General features: G+C 39.4%; 1 long non-coding RNA gene across 1 annotated transcript; it reads right to left on the bottom strand.

Annotated features, from left to right (window-relative positions):
- Nucleotides 1–18,757: 18,757 nt before the first annotated feature.
- Nucleotides 18,758–22,306, bottom strand: LOC139176003 (uncharacterized). Its single transcript, XR_011560597.1, has 3 exons — nt 22,008–22,306; nt 21,585–21,705; nt 18,758–19,747 (listed from the first exon to the last, which is right to left on the bottom strand). It is a non-coding gene; the product is annotated as an uncharacterized lncRNA (long non-coding RNA).
- Nucleotides 22,307–24,040: the final 1,734 nt, after the last annotated feature.

Raw genomic sequence — 24,040 nt, 5'->3', positions numbered from 1 at the left:
TGAGTGGCGTATTGCCTTTAGTAGACATATTCTAGTTTGTTTTAATTCAAGAAGATAAGGTAGGAAGTGATGGGAGAGACTGAGAAAAGTGACAGCATTTGGAATAAGGAATATTGAGTATATGGAAAAAGGGTAATTTAGGAATGGACATATTTTAGTCTCAGGAATGCATGAACCCTCCCTCTTTGGTTGAAAACTGCTGGAGAGTTTCTGCTATATAAACTGTAAAGTCTATATTGAATATAACTTAAAAACAATTTATAAAAAGGCAGGCAAATCCTTGAAAATCTAGATGCATCTGTTCTCTCTGTCTTATCATACTGCCTACTATGCCCTAATTACCCCACTTTCCAAATTTAAGCATGGTCCGCAAAAGCTTTCCTGCCCAGTCTCTTTATTGATTGTCTATAACTATTAGTAAGTTGCAAATCAAGTTTTCAGAAAACTGGGGCATTTCAAAAACTGGACAGGGATCTATTAGAGAATGGTTTTAGTCCATTGTGAATCACCCATAAGGATTAGTGATCCTTTGAATTCCTTTGATCTATTAGCACATTAAGAAATTTCCAGTGGCAAAGCAACATTTTAAAAGGAATTTCATACCAACCACTATATCATCTAAAATTGAGTTTATCTGAATGTTGGTGACCTGGGATAATAAAATCTGACTGATGAAAAGATTTCTTATTGATTGCTATCACTATTATTTTAACCATCCTGGCTGAAAGTAAACAACTTGTGAAGACTCTTTGATGAAACACTCCTAAGTTAGTGGTTTTTATTAGGCAAACATTATGTTTTAAAGAAGGTTTTATTTGAGTGCATAACTCTGATATCTTACAAGAGACTTGTCTGAACTGGCAAACGGCTGCTCAGAGGACCAAGAACTGCAACCTTATGATTCAACTGTCACCAAACAATTCCTATATATCATTAAGAAAGAGATTCTTGAAGGCAAAGATATTTTAATTTCTATTTGATATCAGATCAACATTTTTCATTTATTAGCTTGACAGGCAAATGCTTGTTATGAAAATTAAATTAGTAATTGCTCATACATACCAATGAAATAGAAGAAACTACTTATATTACACATCATTAAATTTGCTTATTATAGGAGAACCTAATTAGCTACAGTTTGGAGAAACTATATCACAAGGGGGTCCATCACTATGCTGAGCACATAGCACTTAGGAGTACAAGAATTTGCATTCCCCAGTTGGATTTTCTATAACAATGCCTGAATTGCAGAATACTTTATATATATATAGATGTATTTGATTCACATACTTGAAAAGCAGTTTTCTGTCAACATTACATTTCTTTTCTGTGAGCTTTACCATTGTCAGTCATTCATTTGAAAACCTCGTTATTTAATACTGCTTTAACAGAAAGCTGCCACTTCTCTTCTTGGGTGGTTAGATTATCCAGAGGCTCTCTCTATTGTAGCTTAAGGTAACATATAGATACAACCTTATAAACTTTATAATGCTATAGCTTTAAGAGAGGACATCAAATAGCACAAAAGTAGGAACTACAGTGATACCTCATCTTACAAATGCCTCGTCATACAAACTTTTTGAGATACAAACCCGGGGTTTAAGATTTTTTTGCCACTTCTTACAAACTATTTTCACCTTACAAACCCACCGCCGCCACTGGGATGCCCCACCTCCGGACTTCTGTTGCCAGCGAAGCACCCATTTTTGCACTGCTGGGATTCTCTGAGGCTCCCCTCCATGGGAAACCCCACCTCCAGACCTCCGTGTTTTTGTGATGCTGCAGGAGAATCCCAGCAGGGGAATCCCACTAGCACAAAAACGGGCACTTCGCTGGCAACGGAAGTCCAGAGGTGGGGTTTCCCAGCGAGGGGAGCCTCAGTGAAATCGCAGCATCGCAAAAACATAGAGGTCCGGAGGTGGGGTTTCGAGAACTTCAGTGTTTTTGGGATGCTGTGATTTCACTGATGCTCCCTTCGCTGGGAAACCCCACCTCCAGACTTCCGTTGCCAGCAAAGTGCTCATTTTTGCGATGCTGGGATTTCCCTGCTGGGATTCCCCTGCAGCATCACAAAAACACAGAAGTCTGGAGGTGGGGTTTCCCATGGAGGGGAGCCTCAGGGGAATCCCAGCAGCGCAAAAACGGGCACTTCGGCTGGCAAAAGGGGTGAATTTTGGGCTTGCACGCATTAATCACTTTTCCATTGATTCCTATGGGAAACATTGTTTCATCTTACAAACTTTTCACCTTAAGAACCTCGTCCCGGAACCAATTAAGTTTGTAAGACAAGGTATCACTGTATCTAAAATTTTGGAAATACTTTTCAAGTAATCAGTTCAGGAACAGCAGAAAGAGAGATAAAGGGAAAAGAGAAGAAAAGAAGAAAGAATTGGTCAAACTCATTCATTTGTGTTCACCAACCACCAGATTATATTTCTCCAGTGATACTGCAGTTATACATGGTAGAAATGTAGGGCAGTATATTAGAAGGAAACTGACACTAAGAGCACCATTTCTCCACAGCCATTTCTATTGAGCGCAACAACTGTATAATAGCTCTCTGTGGTCGGTCAGTGCAGTAACACTCTTAAACAAGATGGACAACCCACTTGTCTACACATTGCACAGATCCTCCTTGACTGCTATTGAGTGTGTGTGTGCATGTGGTACGAATGGGAAACTTTAGATATACATTATTTGAATTATCAGGAGTGTGTATGTAAATTTTGCTTTTCTTCAGACAGATAGCATGGCTGCAGCAGTGTTTCGAAATGGCGACGGTAAGTGATGTACATTACAAGCAGCGTGTCATCATTGAATTTCCCAGTGGAGAAATAAACTGTTGGGAACATTCACAAACGTTTGTGTACAGTTTATGGAGAACTTAAGGATGCCATTTGCGGAAGACATGTTGAGGATGACGAAGAGTTTATTCGCACAGTGCAGAAATGGCTTTGTAACCAGAACAAGGAATCGTTCTGACAGGGCATACACACCCTTGTGTCTCACTGGAGGAAAGTCATAGTGGAGATTACGTGGAAAAATAGAGAGTAGAAAGAATATCATTATTTCTTGTGTGCAAGTTTCATTGTGTTCAATAAATAATTGTTGAACAAAAAAAATGTGGTACATTACTTTCTGGGCAACCCTCGTATGTGTGTGTTGTGGTTAGCTCTGGCCCAGCTCCTGCCCCAAGGAATGTGGAGGGGATGTGGGGGAAACATCCACATGCTGCAGGCCTGTTTTGCTCCCAGTAGAATTTGCTGACGAAACCTCCTCTTACCAAGGAAGCGTGAGTGACAGGGAAGACGGGCATTTGGCAGACAGCCCGGGAGGAGATCAATCATCTGTATCATCCCTGGATTCTGAACAAGAATTAATGACACATCCACGCATGTGTAGAGTGATGCATAGGAGACAACAACTGAAGGATTATTACAAGAGAAAATGAGGCCACCTGTAGTTGGGTGGGGCTGCTGTAATTAGTGCTACAGATAAAAGTGCAGCTTGGTGTTTTAGCCTCATGGCAGTTTATCTGATTCATTGTTTCATCAAGATCGTGGTTTTTGTGCTGTTCAAGATTGTGTGTGGACTCTCTGGACTTTAGAATTGGACTCAATTTCCCAGTTATTGGATGAGCAATTGGATTGCTTAATCTGTGCCTTGTGTGTACCAGAAAATCCCTTTGACATTTAAAAAGGGAGCTGTTTCTGTTTTTCTGTTTATAAAAACTTTTGGGTTTTCCTTTTATCGTGTGGTATGTGTCTTCCTGGACTGATTACCCTGTAATTATGGGCGGTTGAAACACGGCGGCAGAACAGTGTGTACACACACACACACACACACACACACACACACATACATACATACATACAACATATTTTTTGCTGATAGTGAAAAGGAAGGGAGACTAGTATAGGCCTATTTCTAGCTTATTATGCTCTCATCAGTTAGCCATACCCTTATTGGAATTTGAACCTGCAAACTCTGCCTTGCAAGGCAGTAGTTTTAACCTCTAGACCACAGGCTCTCCTCTCTCAGCTTGTGTGTGTGTGTGTGTGTGTGTGTGTGTGTTTATCCCTTACTTTTTTATATATATATATATCCCTTTCTTTTCATTATCAGCAAATTTATTTATTTATTTATTTATTTAATCTATTTTATATGTCGTCCAACTCCCGAAGGACTCTGAGTGGCTTACAATACAGATATGTATACGGATATTCCACATTCATGGAACTAAGCAGAAGAACAGCCCCTAACTTCCAGTTCTGTATTATTTTCAATTTCATCAGACAAGGAATATATTTGGCCTCAATAATGGATCCAGATGGGACCCTGGAGAAAGACAGCATGGTGAACACCTGGAGAAGTTCATGTTTGGGCAGGGAATAGCCATTGTAGAGCAAGCTTAATAGTGGTGGGTAGCTATCAGTTTGACCCGGATCAGGCAAACCAGTAGTGGTGGTGGTAGGAGGTTCTGCCCACCCACCCAGATATCTCTGTGCATTCACAGAAGTAAACCCCTAGCGAAAGTAATTGAAACCCACCACTGACGCTTAACCTAGTATTTCTCTAGAGCAGTCTTCCTCTATCCCAACCTGATGTCCACCCAATCTGTTGAACTTCAGATTTAAAAGGCCTTGGGGAATTATGGGAGTTGAAGTCCAACACATCAGGGATAGAAGGCTATACAGTGAAGGAAAATAGTTTTACTGCTATGCAGGCGCTGCACCTGTCTGAATTGCATGAAACATGTTTTAGTAGTGAAGTGTTGGGCTAGAAGTGCAGAAAGCTGAGATCCGGTCCTTTCTTGGTCACTGGAGGACTTTGGGTCAGTTCTCTCTGTGTACAAGAGCCAGAATAGGGTAGCAGTGAATGTGCTAGACCAGGGGTGTCAAACCAAGGGTGAAATGCTCCTGGTTCATTCATGCCCATTACTCATCGGAGATCTGGCCAAAAAGGCAGCGCAAGGGTCCAGCAACCCGCCCAAGGCCCCCACCCTCTGCGCATGCACAAAATTCTTCTGAGCATGCACAGAGAGCAAAAGAACCCAAATGGCAGTACCCGGGCAGGCAGGCAGAGCCTTGCACCACCCCGATGATTGGCCCTCCGACGACCGACAGGTAGAAGGGAACTGGGAGCATTTCACTCTTGTGTCATACTCAATTTTATTGAAGGCTGCATCTAGGTTGAGGGGCCAAGGTAGGTGTGGCCAACTCAACATCACTTGTGTTAGGGGGGCCTGAAAGTTTGAGTGTTTTGCCAGCAAAAATGGGCTCCCAAGCTCTGTTTTAAGCTGTGACAGCTTTCTGCAATCCTCTGCCTGCTAAAACAGAGCTTGGGAGGGCCACCCACCACAGCCCTCCAGAGTTCCATTTTCGCTGGCAGAAGTACCACGTGCTCAGTGATGGGCTACCAAAAATTTCACTACCACACTGTGGGCTTGGCTTATGCATTTTGTTTCAACATCTTTTCAGTGCAAATTGGGTGTTCTGGGGTGGAGCTCCATTTTCGCTATCCCATTGCGTTTTCCCCCTATCTGTGCAGTAGCCCACCCCTGATTATCTACTATATAAAGTTTCAAGTTTCAAGTTTATTGGATTTATATGCCGCCCCTCTCCGAAAAATCGGGGCGGCTAACAGCAATCATAGACAATATACAATAATAATCCAATACTAAAAGCAAATTAAAACCCCTTAATATAATATGCATACCATGCATACCATTGTAACGGCCTAGAGGGAGAAGAAATCTAATTCCCCCATGCCTGGCGGCAGAGGTGGGTTTTAAGTAGCTTACGAAAGGCAAGGAGGGTGGGGGCAATTCTAATCTCTGGGGGGAATTGGTTCCAGAGGGCCGGGGCCACCACAGAGAAGGCTCTTCCACTGGGTCCCGCCAAGCGACATTGTTTAGTTGACGGGACCCGGAGAAGGCCCACTCTGTGGGACCTAACTGGTCGCTGGGATTCGTGCGGCAGAAGGCGGTCCCTGAGGTAATCTGGTCCGGTGCCATGAAGGACTTTATAGGTCATAACCAACACTTTGAATTGTGACCGGAAACTGATCGGCAACCAATGCAGACTGCGGAGTGTTGGTGTGACATGGGCATATTTAGAGAAGCCCATGATTGCTCTCGCAGCTGCATTCTGCATGATCTGAAGTTTCCGAACACTTTTCAAGGGTAGCCCCATGTAGAGAGCGTTACAGTAGTCGAGCCTCGAGGTGATGAGGGCATGAGTAACTGTGAGCAGTGACTCCCGGTCCAAATAGGGTCGCAACTGATGCACCAGGCGAACCTTGGCGAACGCCCCCCTCGCCACAGCTGAAAGATGTTTCTCTAATGTGAGCTGTGGATCGAGGAGGACGCCCAAGTTGCGAACCCTCTCTGAGGGGGTCAATGATTCTCCCCCCAGGGTAATGGACGGACAGATGAAAAGTGTATGTACACACCCGCCCGCACAGCTCTTCTAAAATTATACACATTCAACCTCATTTACTGTGATAGGAAAAACATACCCAGAGCCCAGAAGGGAAAAAAAGAAAAAAAATATCAAAATTTTACTACCGGTACTGTGTACCTGACCAAAATTTTGCTACCTGTGTACCTGACCATACCTGTAGCAGCCCAACACTGCACGTGCTGGTCCTTTGCTATTTCCAGGTAGCCTCATGGGCCAGATCTAAGCACACTGCAGGCCAGACCCAGCACCCAGTCCTTGAGTTTTGACACCCCTGTGCTAGACAGAAGGGCAAGCCAAGACCTCATCTACAGAAATTCCCTGGGGGACTTTGGCTCACACACATACTCCATCGAGCTCACTTTTTATTTTTCTGTCGAGTCACCTGGTATATCCAAATATGGGAGGAAGCATACTGCTTCCTTTTGCCTTTCAGCCCCATTCTAGGGGCCATCTGATTTGATTTGATTTCTAAGCCTTTAAGTCCATCAAACCTAATGTTTCTTATTAATACTTCCAGTGATAATATGAATAATAAGGTGGATAGTGGGCATCCTTTTCTGTGCCTTTTTTAATTTGGAAACTACCCATTGTTTCCCCACTTATAATTACCTTGGCTCTCTGTCTTGAATATATTGTTTTAAGCTTAGAATAACAAAATAAGTGACTTTTACAAGTCACTGAAATGTGTTTAATGTTAAGAGGGTTTGTAGCCAGAGAAATAAATTCAGCACATGGCTAAGATGAACCCTTACTAATGATTTACCCAGATTTTTCCCTTCTTAGAATTTACTAGCTATAATTGACCTTTGCAGTTCCCTAGTTTCTCTCCTGCTGTTTGCCCATTCACATTCAAAGTAAAAACCCTTACATCTATTCTGTGGCCTGTTTTAAAAGCTGAAAGAACTATTTCGAAACTAATGTTTATGGATCTTCTTTTGGCCAGTAAAGACTGTGGGCGATGACTTTCCCTCTCAGTAGTCTGCTGCTATTAAATCTGCATGTTAATGACACAGGGATATTTGTGTAAGAGTCAGGGCCTGTCATAATCTGAAAACAAATTATTACTTTTAGTTCTTTGCTATTCACCTGCTTAAGATACATCACGGGTGTCAAACTGATGGCATCATTTTACTGTCATTTGATGTTTTGTGACATTTTCCTCTTTTACAGTGATGGGGTGGATGTGGCCAGTGGGTGATGGATTTGGCCTCAGAGCCACCAGTTTGACCTCCCTGAGGAACATGAACGTTTTGATTCCACCTTTTGAGAATTTACTTAACTATTTATAAGGTTAAAAGTTCATTGTATCAGCAGGCCACAGTAAATAATCTTTATATTAAAACCACTGCTGGACTACACCTTAACCAGAGGTGGGTTGCTGCCAATTTGAACCGGTTCTATAGAACCAGCAGTGACCCAAGCCTGCCATGCCCCTGAGCCAGTTCTTTCGGTTCATTGGTTTTTTAAGTACTGCGCATTTGCTCACACAGACGTGCAAAAAATGCACTTCCGTTGTTATGCGAACTGGTGGGAAAGCTTAGTAAAAACCCACCCCTGATCTTAACTTAGTAAAGTGTGAAAGAACTGTAAGATAAGATACTTCTCTCTTTTCCCAAAGATTTACAGATTTCAGGTAAGCACACTTTCTAAATACTCTTATTCCAAAGAGTATATGGTATAAGAGTATTTAGAAAGTGTCCTTACCTGAAATCTATAATATATGCAGGACAGAAATGAATACTTCAGCACATTTCACGATCATCTTTTACTTCCATCTGATCATGAGAATGATATCACTTGGTGACTAAAATTTCTTATAAATTGCAGAATCTAAAATCCAAAAAAAATCACCTCTTTAAAAGGGGGCAACTGTCTCCCCATAGCACTCAAATCAGAGCTTTTAAAATAACTTCGTTGTCGTAGAACAGGACTATCCATCTTGATGGATTCAAAATGTGTTGATATTATAACTCCCAAAATTTCTATCTTATATGAATGGTTTGGGGTTTTGGTGTTGTTCCAACATACCCAGACATTTTTTGTACGCTGTTGTTATGGTACAAACACACTTACCTAAGATTTGTACCAATTACAAAGCTTCCCCTAATTTATTACTATTAAAAATGCCTGGAATACTAGTGTATCAGATTCTTCTCATTTATTATCCGAAAACTGCTAAATATATGCAAGTAATATATATACTGCTAAATATATACAAGAAAAGTGCTAAATATATACAAGTAATATTTGGACATACACTGAAATTATGGGAAAATGCTGGTCTCTTAGTTTTTATTTATTTGTGTTAGTAATGAGCATCCTTCTCCTTACTAGTTTCCATCAATTATTTGCTCTTAGAAATCTCAATAAAGTCCTAAAAGGAATATATGTTCAAGAGGGGGAGAAAATAAAATAAAATAAAAAAGTGAGCAAGAGAGGAAAGTGGGAGGAGAGAAAACCATCTGGTTTCTTTATTGAAGCCTTGATTATGAATGACATTCCTAACAAGATGAAAGATAAGAAGCAAGCAAAAAGAAAAATCAAATGAGATATGTGTGTACTGCCTGAACCTCATCTTAATTCAATTTGTCTAACTAGATAGGATCCTGCACTCAATTGTTTTTGTTGTCTTTTTTCTATTAAAAGTCTATATATCTCCGTGTGTACTTGTGTATCTATGACTGTTTAAGTCCAGAACACAAACCAGTCGCAGCAGTAAATGTTGAAATGCTATGGTTGTGAAAAGGTGAACCTTTTTTGGCTTGGGTACCAAAAGGGATAGTGTGCGGGCACATGCCCATATTCATACTGCAATGCGCTGCACATATGCACAATCTCCAGCACTTCCACCCCACCCACCAGGCCTCACTGAAATCTCCGGCACACTAAATTTTTTTGTTTTGTTTTTTGTTACTTTAGTTCAGGAATCAGCAACCTTAAACATTCAAAGGGCTATTTGGACCCATTTTCCACAGAAAATTCCCACCCATTCAGGTGAACTCCCTTCACATCTTTTTTCCATCCTTCCTTCCACCCTCCCTCCTGATTTTACCTTCCTTTCTTTCTCTTTCTTTCTTTCTCTCTCTCTCTCTTTCTCTTTCTCTCTCTTTCTCACACACACACACATTGCGTGATTGCAGGTAGGCAGGTAGCTCTTAATAGGCTCTAAGTAAAATTTCTACATTAACAAAATGAACACCTAAACAACAGAATAAAGAAGCAAAAAATCATAGCAAGTCTGACTTAATTAATTAATTAATCAATCAATCAATCAATCAATTAATTAATTAATTAATTATTAGATTAATTAGATTTGTATGCCGCCCCACTCCACAGACTCGGGGTGGCTCACAACAATAGTAAAACAGTATACAATGAACAAGTCTAATATTTAAAAAATATCTAAAACCCCATTATTTTAAAAACATACTACACAAGCATACCTTACATAAAACTATATAAGCCTGGGGGAGATGTCTCAATTACCCCATGCCTGACGGCAGAGATGGGTTTTAAGAAGTTTGCAAAAGGCAAGGAGGGTGGAGGCAATCCTAATCTCCGGGGGGAGCTGGTTACAGAGGGTTGGGGCCGCCACAGAGAAGGCTCTTCCCCTGGGTCCCACCAAATGACATTGTCCCTCCCCCCTCTTCTCCATTACTTCATTTTGCTTTCAGGCTGGGAGGGAAAAACCAAATAAAAACAGGAAGGAGGCAAAGAAAATGGTGCCTAGCTGTAAATGGGAGATACCGCCTGCTGCTGCACGAATCCCAGTGGCCGATTAGGTCCCACAGAGTTGGCCTTCTCCGGGTCCTGTCGACTAAACAATGTCATCTGGTGGGACCCAGGGGAAGAGCCTTCTCTGTGGTGGCCCTGGCCCTCTGAAATTAACTCCCCCCGGAGATTAGAACTGCCCCTATCCTCCCTGCCTTCCGCAAAATGCTAAAGACCCATCTCTGCCACCAGGTGTGGGGAGATTAACCTCCCCCCCTTTTCTCTGACCTCTATATTGATCAGCTGGACCGAGTGTGCATGACTGTGTAGTTAATGGGTTTTTTATACATGTATTTTAATTTAGTTTAAATTTTAACGTTAGATTTGTATTCTATTGTATTACTGTCTTGTTGTGAGCCGCCCCGAGTATTCGGAGAGGGGCGATATACAAATCTAATAAATTCAGTTCAATTCAATTCATTCTCTATGAATAGTTTCATAAGACTAAGAGAATTTGTGTATGGATTTGAGATCCATTTAATATTACTTGCCTTGAAGGTAATAGCTGATCTCATTTCAGGTATCATACAGGAACAATTTGATAAAAGTTCACAGAAAGCATCATAGAGGACATAGAGAGCATTCAAAGATACCTGAAATAAAATGAAAATGCAGTGACAGTTTTATTATTATTTTTTCTTTTAACATACCTTGTGAAAATGGGTGTTTATCACCCACTTCAGGCAAGACCAAATAGGCAGGATATTATGCTGACTCTAACATTTTCTTTTACCAATTTTATCTCAACACTATTAAAATATACTGTCACATGCAAGCTTATACAGTAGTACCTCTTGATACGAGCTGCTCCACATGCGAATATTTCAAGATACGAGCCACGAGGGGAGAGAAATTTCTGTTCCAGACCCGAGCTCAAATTCGGGATACGAGCCGAGCGTCCACTAGGTGGTGCAAAAATCCTTGCTTTTGGTTATCTCGGAGGGGAAAAGCAAAGTCTAAAGCGATTTGTTCCAGATACGAGTTGCTCGACATACAAGCTCCCTTCTGGAACCAATTATACTCGTATCTAGGGGTACTACTGTACTTCCAATTGTGATTTGTTTATAATTTAGTTTACAGAGCTGTCCAAATCAAAACTGTCTGTAGGAATGGTACAATCAGAACAAGTAAAATACCTAAAAAGAAAACTAAATAAACAAAAAAAGGAGGTAGCATGTAAAAGGAACAAATGCTTATCATAGCCAAAATAAACAATACACATTAAATGGGCACACAAACCAACATGTTCCAGAACCTGGTGGGAGAGAGTCACATTTTTAACAATTTTCTAAATGCTTGCAGAGTCAGATTTGAATCTCTGGAGGGATACTGTTGTGTCCAGAGGACAGTTAGGCCTTGTACCCACCCCATATTCCTTGGGCGGGAAAATACTGCAAGGTGATTGGTTGGCTCAGCCTGGCAGCCCGGGATATATATAGCTGCCAGGCATGGCCATGTTGTTGTTGTCTTGTTCCTTGCTGTAAACCGTTACTTGCTGTTCTAATAAAAAGACCCGTTCTTACTTAGAGAGTCTGCAGTTGATTCTTGTAAGGATCTAACATCTGGCGATGAGGATCACCACGAGAGATAAGGTAAAAGCCACCATCAACCCACCGGCACAGACTCCGAACCAGGCAGAACCGAGGGAACCCCCCGCCGAGTTCCCAATGGCTCGGCAGCCACAGGATTCTCCTCTGCCGCCCAGGTAGCTACTGTGCCATTCTTAATGAGAGAAAGGGAACCAGTGGGATCTTATTGGATGGGCAAAAGTGACGGGAGGGAAGTGATCTCTCATGACATAACCAGCGCCTTGAAATGTGTTTTGGAAACGCACCAGTAACCAATGCAGCTCACATAGCAGATGTGTTACATTATAAAACTCATGTTTTAAAGTAAAGACATTACAGATAATGACGACTATATGTTCTATTCAAATATTCTATTTAGTAACAAGTATTCTCCAAATTGATGGTAGATTGATACCTGCAAAATTCTTTCTAGACATGTTGGGCAAATAAAATAGATATATTTTAGGGTCCTGAAAATTAAGAGATAGTTCAGAAGGTTCAACACCATCATACTGGACATTTTCTTAACCAACCTAAATCAGCTAGCGGTACCTGAACACACTTGTAAGTGGATCACAAGCTTCCTAACAGACAGGAAGCAGCAGGTGAAGCTAGGAAAAATCACAAAATGTACAATTAGCACAGGGCCCCCCCAAGGCTGTGTACTCTCACCACTTCTCTCTATATACTAATGACTGCATCTCAAACAATCCATACTGAAGTTTGCAGACAGTGATCGGACTCATTCAAGACAATGATGAATCCGCCTACAGATGGGAGGTTGAACAACTATCCTTGAGGTGTGCCCGAAATAATCTATAACTGAACACACTCAAAACTGTAGAAATGGTGGTAGACTTTAGGAGAAACCCTTCCATCTTTCCACCTCTCACAATACTAGATAACACAGTGTCAACAGTAGAGATCTTCAAATTTCTAAGTTCTATCATAACTCAAAACCTAAAATGGTCACCTAACATCAAAAACATCATCAAAAAAGCATAACAAAGAATGTTCCTTCTGCACCAACTCAGGAAGCTCAAACTGCCCAAGGAGCTGCTGATACAGTTCTACAGAGGAATCATTGAGTCTGGCATCTGCACATTTATAACCTTCTGGTTTGGTTCTGCAACCCAACAAGAGCAACACAGACTTCAGAGGATAATCAGAACTGCAGAAAAAACAATTGCTGCCAACCTGCCTTCCATTGAGTACCTGCATACTGCACAAGTCAAAAAGAGGGCGGTGAAAATATTTACTGACCCCTCACATCCTGGACACAAACTGTTTTAATCCCTGCCCTCAAAACGTCGCTACAGAGCACTGCACACCAAGACAACTAGACACAAGAACAGTTTTTTCCCCAAAAGCCATCACTCTACTAAACAAATAATTCCCTCAACACTGTCAAACTTTTTACTAAGTCTGCACTTCTATTTCTACTAGTTTTTTCTCATCATTCCTATCATCCTTTTCCTCCCACTTAGGACTGTATGACTGTAACTGGTTGCTTGTATCCTAAGATGTTTATTAATATTGAATGTTTCTTCATTGCTTATTTGACTCCTGTGACAATCATTGTGTTGTAACACATGATTCTTGACAAATGTATCTTTTTCTTTTATGTACACTGAGAGCATATGCACCAAGACTAATTCCTTGTGCGTCCAATCACACTTGGCCAATAAAGAATTCTATTCTATTCTATTCCTGAAAACTGTTGATCCTTGGAAAAGCGAGCCTAGTGTGGTCCAAAAAAGTAAATTAATATTAAGGATTTATCTGGAATGTTCCGTTCCCATTTTACACACATAGGTTAAACTGTCTTGCCTAGATCATGCCAGCATAGAAGAAATGATTCACCAGTCATTGACTGCTGTCTTATGGCTGGTATTCAACAAAGAGTAAGTAGCAGACCACAGATCCTTCATTCAAGTCCAGTATTTATATAATCTACTCCTCTTATTTAAATATATATTTTAATGTAAAATCAGTACAACCCATAGATGTTTGGTGCCTGTAAATGCAATGGCATAATCCCACCATTATATATCTTTACAATTATCTATTAATAGGTAACTTTTCTCACTCTTTCTTTCACACACACACACACACACATTTGCAAAATGCAGTAAGGTAAGATTCTGTTTAAAAGCCAAACCAAACATCCATGTGTAGGACAAGGTAAGAGGAACTGGTCCCTGATGTGGGCATGGCGTAGATTTTATACTAGTAACAATAGGCAAGAGAGCTTTACTTCAAAGGAGTTTGAGTACATTTGGTCAATCTGCTTTACTAAGCCAGCCCTTTCTGTAAGTATATGCTAATGTGTAATTAAACAGCACACTCATCATGGCATATGGTACATTTGAAACATAAAAAACACAAGTGTTTCATTGTTTGCATGGGATTGTTTAGGGGGAAGGAGTTAAAAGACAGATATAACCCCAGGGAAAAGGAATTGCTTTTTCTGTCCACCTTTTTTTTTTACATATCAAATTTTAGCCTGGACACTGTTATCTTTTTTTTAATAAGATCTGACATCTTTAGGCTAATGGGCCCTAATTTTCTAGTCATTATAGACTGCTGCCCCTTACAAATAACAGAGTGACTTTGATTCCTGCTTAGTCATAATTAAAAGTCTAGATAATTAAGATATTGATGTTAGCTTCAAAATCTGCATATGGTTGCTTTGACTAAAAATGAATGTCTATGGCATACATATTTAAATTCTGTGTCTATCCAGTTCCCTCCAGAGCTAAGTGTAGGGTAGTTATCATTTATTTCAATAGTGAGATGATTCTATATTCTCCTTCTCTGAGACTTCCCAACATTGTATTAATATGCAAGTCAGGTTGCAGAAGGTGGATGCTGGTTTTACAGAAAGAATTAAGCTGTTTAGTCTATAATTATACAGCAGCACATGAATGATGTAGCAAGAATAAAAAATGATTATACAAATAAAATGATGAGTATCCAATAGCCTTATTCTTTCTATGGGCATAATTGGAAACAAATTGGCTTTTTATTCTGATAACCAAAACTAAAACAAGTGAGAGAAAAAGATTATCTGCTTTAAAACAAAGCTGTTTGTCTGTTGCAGAAATTCACTTCTGTATGTCACACAGACCAAAGTTTGTTCCATTAAACAATTTGGATAGATAATCAATTCAATTTTAAATAAACCCCAGGTAATGTTACATCTTATTCAAATATGGGTTCTATAAAACTCAATTGTTCTCCTTTAGTAAAACAAATTGCCTATGATGCTATTCAGATAAGATAATCAGAAATGTCTGCAAGATATAACATATTCATGAATTGTTTTGCAGAGTATTCCTACTGCACAGTTTCCTAGAGGAACACTGATTAATTATAGCAAACATAGCTTACAATTCTCATTAAAATTCACACAAGTAGAAGAAAAAAGAGATAAAGTAATCCAAATTTTTCCAGGCTTTTACCTTAACAATCTAGACCAGTGTTTCCCAACCTTGACAACTTGAAGATATTTGGACTTCAACTCCCAGAGTTCCCCAGCTAGCATTTGCGGGAATTCTAGGAGTTGAAGTCCAAATATCTTCAAGTTGCCAAGGTTGGGAAACACTGATCTAGACTGATGCAGAATCAAAGCTCTACTGTAATCAATTTTAACGGGATTGCTGTGAGATTTATAGAACTGCAGCCCCTCCCTCAACACCCACCCCCCATTTTACTTCAGGTTATGTTTTAACGCTTCATTCTCAATCCACACAATCTTCCCTTGAATTTTAGAGTAGTGAATTAGACAAAAACATTTACACACCTTAGCAAGAAATCTGTTGATTTAATGATCTAATCGCAAAATACAGAAGGATCTTGACACACTTGAACAATGGGTGCTATCTAACAAAGTGAAATTCAATGGTGAAAAAAAGAAGGTTCTACATTTAGGCAAGAAAAACAAAAAGCATAGGTACAGTATATGTGGTACATTGCTCAACAGTAGTAACTGTGAGAGGCGATCTTGGAGTCCTGGTGGAGACCTGTTTAAATATGAGCCAGCAGTGTGCAGCAGCTGCCAAAAAAGCCAATACAGTTCTAGGCTGCAATTAACAGAGGGATAGAATCAAGATCACATGAAGTGTTAATACCACTTTATAAGGCCTTGGTAAGGCCACACTTGGAATACTGCATTCAGTTTTGGTTGCCACGATGCAAAAAGGATATTGAGACTCTAGAAAAAGTGCAGAGAAGAGCGACAAAGATGATTAGGGGACTGGAGGCTAAAACATATGAAGAATTGTTGCAGGAACAGGGCATGGCCAGTTTAATGAAAAGAAGGACTAGGGGAGACGAGATAGCAATGTTCCAAAATCTCAAGGGTTTGCCACAAAGAAGAAGGATTCAACCTACTCTCCAAAGTACCTGAGAGTAGAACAAGAAACAATGGGTGGAAATTAAACAAGGAAAGAAGTTACTTAGAACTAAGGAAATTTCCTGACAGTTAGAACAATTAATCAGTGGGAGAGCTTGCCTCCAGAAGTTGTGAATTTATTCATTCATTCATTCATTCAATTTTTATGCCGCCCTTCTCCTTAGACTCAGGGTGGCGTATAACATGTTAGCAATAGCACTTTTTAACAGAGCCAGCATATTGCCCCCACAATCCGGGTCCTCATTTTACCCACCTCGGAAGGATGGAAGGCTGAGTCAACCTTGAGCCGGTGAGATTTGAACTGCTGACCTACAGTTCTACAGTCATCTTCAGTGGCCTGCAGTACAGCACTCTACCTGCTGCGCCACCCCAGCTCCAACACTGGAAGTTTTAAGAAGATGTTGGATAACCATCTATCTGAAGTAGTGTAGGGTTTCTTGCATAAGCATGGGGTTGGACTAGAAGACTTCCAAGGTCCCTTCCAACTCTGTTGTTATGATTATGATTCGTTTGACATACAGTATTTACATTTAAGTAGAAGTGTCTAAATATTTATTTTGGATTCCTGCTTTTATTTTTGATTTCCACCTTTCCAACTTTAGGTTCGGAATTTATTGTGCAATCTAATTATGACAAACACAAAATCATACACCTTTTTCGCTGTTTCTGAAGACAATTGTTCATTTCTGTTCTCTGGAGCTGTCTCTTTCCTTGGAGTTATAGAAGAAAAGACTGTTTGTATAACAGATCAAGAGAGCGCGTCATTAGCAAATCAGACCAAATTATATCCAATCCCGCCACCTATAGATATTGCTATGTTCCAGGACATGTGCAGGCTTTGGTTTCTGTAAAGACAATCAAGTGTGTCCTACAGTCTACCAATATGTGCTGATTATCTGATTATGAATTCTAAACAATCAAAAATCCATCAATTTATAGTTATCATTAGCTGACATACCATGTGAACAAGACTCATACCACCCCATAAACTAGAATGTCACGTGAGCAGAAAAGGGTGATAGTAGTAAACACAAAATCCTAAATCCTTGCACAGATATTTCATATACAAATCAGACTATATTCATCTTGTTCAACAAGTTTCCTATTATCTTGGTCTAGTCTCTCTCTCTCTCTCTTTCTCTCTCTCTCCCTCCCCCTAACCTCTCTCTTGACATAATTGATATAAATACTGAATTTTACTTTGCCTTCCCTAGGCATTAATAATTTCATAATGCCTTGATAAATTCTAAAGCTAGGGGGTAGGAATAATGTGACTGAACAAAAGCATTTTTTTTTAAAAAGAACACATTTCTTTCATTTCCTTTTGGAATTAATAACAAGCCATAATTCTCAATTAATCTGACAAGGTCAGGAGTATCAGGATATAATTCTTCGTAAATTCATTACTGAAATGCTGGTCCTCAAAAGTTTATATCTCATTGGCATAGCTGGGGAATCAATATTTCCATTAACTGAAATGGACTGGCTAGTTTTCATACCAGGTGAAACATGTTCGGCAGCATAGCCTATATATCCTAAGTATCAAAAGAAGGTGGGAAAATAGACTTCAGTGCAGGAAGGATTATGGCTTCCCCATCCACTTACTCCTTTGCTGTTAACTTTTTCTTAAGTTCAGGCTTTCCATGGGATGAAACCAAGATTGATGCTTCTACTATCATGAGTATGTTTGTTTCTGTGCACAATAAAATAACTACATTCCCCCAATATAGATATGGCCATTAGACATATTATGTAATTGGATATTAATATTTTAGATTCAGAGTTAATATCCCATAAATTCATTTATAAATGCCTGGTGCAAGGATGGAGAGAGATGCTGACAAAAAAATGTCAAGACAATTGAGAATTTGTTCCCTTTTTACTAGCACTCTGCTTTTCAAAAAGGTTAGAATTGCAGAGATCATCCTAAATTTATTCAGTTCCGCTGTGGATAACCCTCCTACCCCATCTCTCGTGTGGTGGATCAAATCAAAGGCAGGTGTCATTAAAACCAGAACTGGAGCTAAAGGAGTTTGGCCTCTTAGGTCAGTGTTTCCCAACCTTGGCAACTTGAAGATATATGGACTTCAACTCCCAGAATTCCCCAGCCGGCTGGGGAATTCTGGGAGTTGAAGTCCAAATATCTTCAAGTTGCCAAGGTTGGGAAACACTGATCTAAGCTGTTCTTTGTTCTTCAAACCTGTATTTCCATTTTCAGAAAGCCCAAGAAAAATTGAAGAGATAGAAATTCTGAATGTTATTTGTCTTTGAAGGATCGCCTCCCTAACCCCATTTCATTATAGAGCCGGAGTGGCGCAGCAGGTAGAGGGCTGTACTGCAGGCCACTGAAGCTGACTGTAGATCTGTAGGCCTTCCATCCTTCCGAGGTGGGTAAAATGAGGACCCGGATTGTGGGGGCAATATGCTGGCTGTGTTAAAAACATGCTGTTGCTAACATGTTGTATGCTGCCGTAAGTCTAAGGAGAAGAGCGGCATAAAAATCAAATAAATAAATAAATAGCCTAGACACCAGTCAGTTTTCTTGCTGCAGTTTATTGAGTACATTATGATCTTTAAAAAAGATATTAAACCATTAGGCAATATTGTATTACTACATATGCAATACTATTATTTAGAACAATCCTTTGTATGTTTTAATTGCAGCTTTGATTTAACATGTATATCTTTCACTTAATTTTTTATCTTGGATGATTCTGACAATTCTAATCTTCTTCTTGATCACACATTGTTGTCCTCATGTCTTCAACTCTTGAGCTAAGCACCCTTAAGCTGATTCTCATAAAATGACATTTTCCCAGTAAGTACAATGTTTAACAATTTGTTTAGCCATTACAAATTAAAAATCATTGCTTTATTCAAAGCTGAACACTTCAGAGGTTATAATGCCCACTGCATCCATCCCACATATGATACTTCACATATTCTGTTTGTTGTCTTCTAAGCATCTTAACATTGCCAGAATCTAGGAGTCTTTCATGGAAAGAGATTTATGACTGGCATAAATTAAGTGCCTAGTTTTTAACAAATCAATAAAGGGCCCAATTAAAATAAAAATGCCCTATTTTGCAAAAGTAATAATGGCAAGACATTTGACAAAAGTAATAATTGCTCTATATTGTTTGGCAAATCATATTCATTAAATTTCTAACTTAAAGACTTTACTGAGTAATGATGGGAAATAAAAGACAAATGCAAACTCTTCATCTCTTAAACTGCAGTTCGAAAAATCATTATTTATTTCTCTTGTTTCTTTTTTTCTTATTGTTCTTTTTGACCCAGTAGTTGTCATTTTCCTTAGTTTTGCTACATTTGTTTTTCCTTCTATTGTTCTTTTTATTTTTCTTCACAATTTTATTTTTCCTCACATTTTTATTTTTCTTCACATTTTTATTTTTCTTCACCTTTTTGGTCTTCCTTCTATTGATCACCATCTTCATTTTATTAGTCAACATAACTATGATAATCTTCATAATCATAATAATCAATATTGGGAGCATCATGATGATCTTTAAAAAAGATATTAAACCATTAGGCAATGTTGTATTACTACATATGCAATATTATTATTTAGAACAATCTTTATGTTTTAATTGCAGCTTTGATTTAACATGTATACCTTTCACTTTATTTTTTTTTATCTTGGATGATTCTGTTCCTGATTTCTGGCAGTTGAATGTTTAAATAAACACTTTGATGGGACAATGAGCTAATGAAGCAAAAATGCCTGAGTCCCTTCTCCCCGCATCCCAATTTCTGAATTTTTTATAACTTTTGTAGATTGAATTAAACTCATTTGTTCTAGAATATTTTCTAAATGGAAATACAGGTAATCGTATAATTATTTTGATAAGATTTGTTTGATTAAATGAAAGGCAAGACAAAAGTGATTCCAATCCATTGACCACCTATATAAACCTGTCCTTGACCCCAATGGAACTGACTTCCTAGTAGCATGACCTAATATTTTCCCTTGGGAATCTTCATCAGGCAGTGATAGTGGATGCAACATGCTAAACTAGAATGGGTGTTGCTCATTTGACACTTAGCAGGTTATGAAAACTAACCAATGTTGGCTTAGTAAAGAAATACTGGTTAATCAAACCATAATTTAGCATGTTATATAAGCTCAGCTAAAAATTACAGGATAGGGTGTATATGTGTTTCACATGCAGGTTCAAATCAAGCAATATCAAGCTTCTTGGTTGAGAAGCTAAATATTTTCAAAGAAAATAAGAACAAGAAAATCAAATTCCTTTTTGAACAACCATGACCTGCATGATTGATAATAAAACCCTTCAAGATGGGAATAGAAAGAGTTTAATTGTAGTATTGCTTGATTTGAACCCACATGTGAAACATACTTACACCCTATCCTGTAGATTTTAGCTAAGTTTATGATTTGATTAACCAGTATTTTTCTACTAAACCAACATTGGTTAATTTTCATAACCTGGTAAGTGTCAAATGAGCAACATCCATTCTGGTTTAGCATGTTGCATCCACTATCACTGCCTGATGAAGTCTCCCAAGGTCATATTAGGTCATGCTACTAGGAAGTTAGTTCCATTCGAGTCAAGGACAGGTTTGTGTAGGTGGCTAATGGATTGGAATCCCTTTTGTCTTGCCTTTTGTCAAACAAGGTATCTAGCAGGGTTAAAGTTAGTGTTTTCTCTGTTTATACTATCATTCACAGGCAATGAAGGGCTACCAAACTTTTTAAAACCACACTATGGGCATGGCCTATGCAGGACGCCCTGCATTTTCTTTCAACATCTTTTTGTGCAAATTGGGTGCTCTGGGGTGAAGTTCCATTTTCACTAGCCCACTGCATCCCCCATCCCCCACCCCAGTCTGGGCAGTAGCCACCCCTGGTTACAGGGTAAATTCTAGCTTTACATACATTTACTTGTTATAATCAACACAGTGTTTCTGGAGGGGTGGTGGATAAGATATTTTAATAAGTTCTAATATTCATTAGTATAAGTGAAGGTATGTATTATTTGCTGTATTTTGCCTAATTATACTAATGAGCAAAATACAACAAACACATTCCTTCACTTATACTAATGAATTCGGAAAATTCTGGGGGGGAAAATTAAAAAGAAAAAAACCTGCCAGAAGTCACTTTGCTTTCTGTAGGCTTTCAAGTATATAAATTACACAAGCAGCCAAACTATAAAATTGCAAGGGCAGGACTAAAATATACAGGGCACCCAGTAGTTTTTCTCAAGCTGACCACTGTCCCAGTTTGAGAAGGTTACACTTCCCATGTGATGTCAACAAAGAAAATATGATGGCCAGAGCAATGTGATCAAAGCTTAAGCTATTTTATCTACAACCTACATTGAAAAATGGACAGGATTTCATTCGCACCACCAAGGACACCATCTTGAAAGGTTTAACTAGACCTTGTATGAATTGCTGTCTCCCACGGCAATGCTTTCCAATCCTTGTCTGTTGAATCCTAAACAAGGAAAGAACCTTTACTGTTGCATATGAACTCATGTTCTCTACCCTTAACCCTTTGTTAAGTTGTAGTTCTAAAATAGGAGTTAACCTTATTTCAGGTAATACAAACGTTCCTAAAATCTCTGAAATATGATTTGAAATGAAGGAGAGCCTTGATTTAGGTTCACTTCTCCTCCAAAGTTGCTTTAATAGTGTAGTCTTTACTACTAGGTGTTGCTAAGTATATACGAAAGTAAAAATAATGTTCAATTATCAGTAATAGGAAAACCCTGTTCCTGGCAAAACCACAGCTCATACCGATATATTGTAGGATTCCAATTTTTCTGCTTGTCCCGAAAAACACAAGTTAAAAGTATTAATTGGACAACAATACGTCAAAGTCACTGCTAAGATGGGGTCCCTGGGAACTTCAGGAAGCCCTCCGGTTGAGCTTCGTCCAAGAGCCGACACCACACAACGCCGCACCGCACCGCACCGTCTCGTCTGGTCTCGTCTAGCAAAGGTTTATCTGCCGACTTGCTTCTCGCTTTTTAATTGCTCCGCAAGAGGCGGCGGCTCTCTTCCTCCACCCACTTTTGGCTTCAACGGCCCGGAGGTCGTTTGCTCTGAAGCTGAGTTGTTCCCGAGCCTAATGAAACACTTACTTCAAATTAATCGGAGGGGGAAAGTGGCTCCTGAAAAGAACAACGGAATGAACTCTGCACTTTCACAGGCTTTTCATTGAGAGGGCGATTCTGGATGGGTTTATTGAAAACGCTCCTTTTTTGTTTGCCTTTAGAGCAACTACTATACCGAAATGCACATATTAATGCAGGACTCCCGGAGTATCCCCAGGACATGATTTTTAAAAAGTTAAGATGCCCAAGGGTAGTAGCACGGTATCCATGCTATTATCCAGTGAAGGGTTACCAAAAGTTTTACTAGCACACTGTGGACGTGGCTTATGCAGGACGCCCTGCATTTTCTTTCAGCATCTTTCAGCGCAAATTGGGTGCTCGGGGTGGAGCTCCATTTTCGCTACCCCACTGCGCCCCCCCCCCGGCGGGGCAGCAGCCCACCCCTGCTATTATCCCTGGGCATCTTGACTTTCCTAATTTGCAAAGCTCCACCAGTTTTGTGTGCAGCACATAAAAACAGGTGAAGCTCCGGCCACACTATTATGGCCACCATCCTGATCTTTTTCCTGCATATATTGTTGCAGAAATTAGTGTAAAATAATGGCTGGAGTGTTGGAGCGACATGAAAAATTCCATCCTCAGATAGAGTAACTTACCGGGGGATTTAGGGACTTAGTTTTGTGGCACTCAACCATCTACTTCACAGGGGAGTTGTGTGTGGTGGGGATAGGAGGAGAAGGGTTCTGTGTATGCAGCCTTGAGCTTCTAAACTAAAAGATAGGATATAAATCTAACACACGCTCACTGGAGTGTAAATTGTCCATTGCACTCAGCTTTATGACCCTTGCAAATTAGGAAAATGTATCCATGCTACTAAAACCAAGCAAATGCCTTCCCTCAACAACTTTTTTAGGTTAGTTCTCTATATCTCTTTATGGTCATCCTAGTGACCATCCAGATTTTTTTGCCACCTGCTGTGCATGTGGATTAAGGATGCAGACCGAGCATAATTCAGCATGATTAAAAATCAGGAATGACAATGTTGTATGAATGCAGCTAGTGAACAAAGTAAAATATACTATACACCACACCTTTTGGTTTTGGTTCTAAGTACTGATATTTAATCCAGTTTGCAGAAGGGAAGGGAAAATTCTGAATAGGCACACCTGGAGAATATTTTGCTTTGAGTTCCACTTATTCCTTTGCATGGGTTTGCTATTAGAAACCTAATACTGAGATTTTCTTGAAAAAAGAAGTTTGCTTTTAAATAAATACATATAATAAACAATCCCATTCATATCTACTTTGCAGCAACCCCATTAGAGCCAATGGAACTTATTATCAAAGGAGTGTGTTAAGGACTCTTTAACCACAAGAACTCAAATTGGTTTCTTAAATTTAACATATTGAATACAGCCATTGTAATCATCATCTAAGGTTTGGTTGTTCCCAATAGGTGGAAATCAAACTTGCTAAGATTCCCCTACTACCAGTTGTCCAGTTTTTGCTAAAGACCCAAAGGTATTAGGTATGTTCCTCATCAGATCTACACAGACCTATCACCAATCCCCATGTTGTCTGGACTTTTGTTCAGTTGGTGTTTAAAGGTGTTCATTAACCTTATAAAACTTCACTACTGCCCCTTCTTTGATATGACTTGGCAGTTTCACTTGGTACATATTCAAGAAGCTTTGAATATTTTGTTTCTCAAAA

The sequence above is a fragment of the Erythrolamprus reginae genome, chromosome Z, assembly GCF_031021105.1.
Source record: "Erythrolamprus reginae isolate rEryReg1 chromosome Z, rEryReg1.hap1, whole genome shotgun sequence".
Taxonomy (NCBI): Eukaryota; Metazoa; Chordata; class Lepidosauria; order Squamata; family Dipsadidae; genus Erythrolamprus; species Erythrolamprus reginae.
The sequence above is the reverse complement of the archived record's forward strand: the minus strand, read 5'-3'. Positions and strand labels throughout refer to the sequence as shown.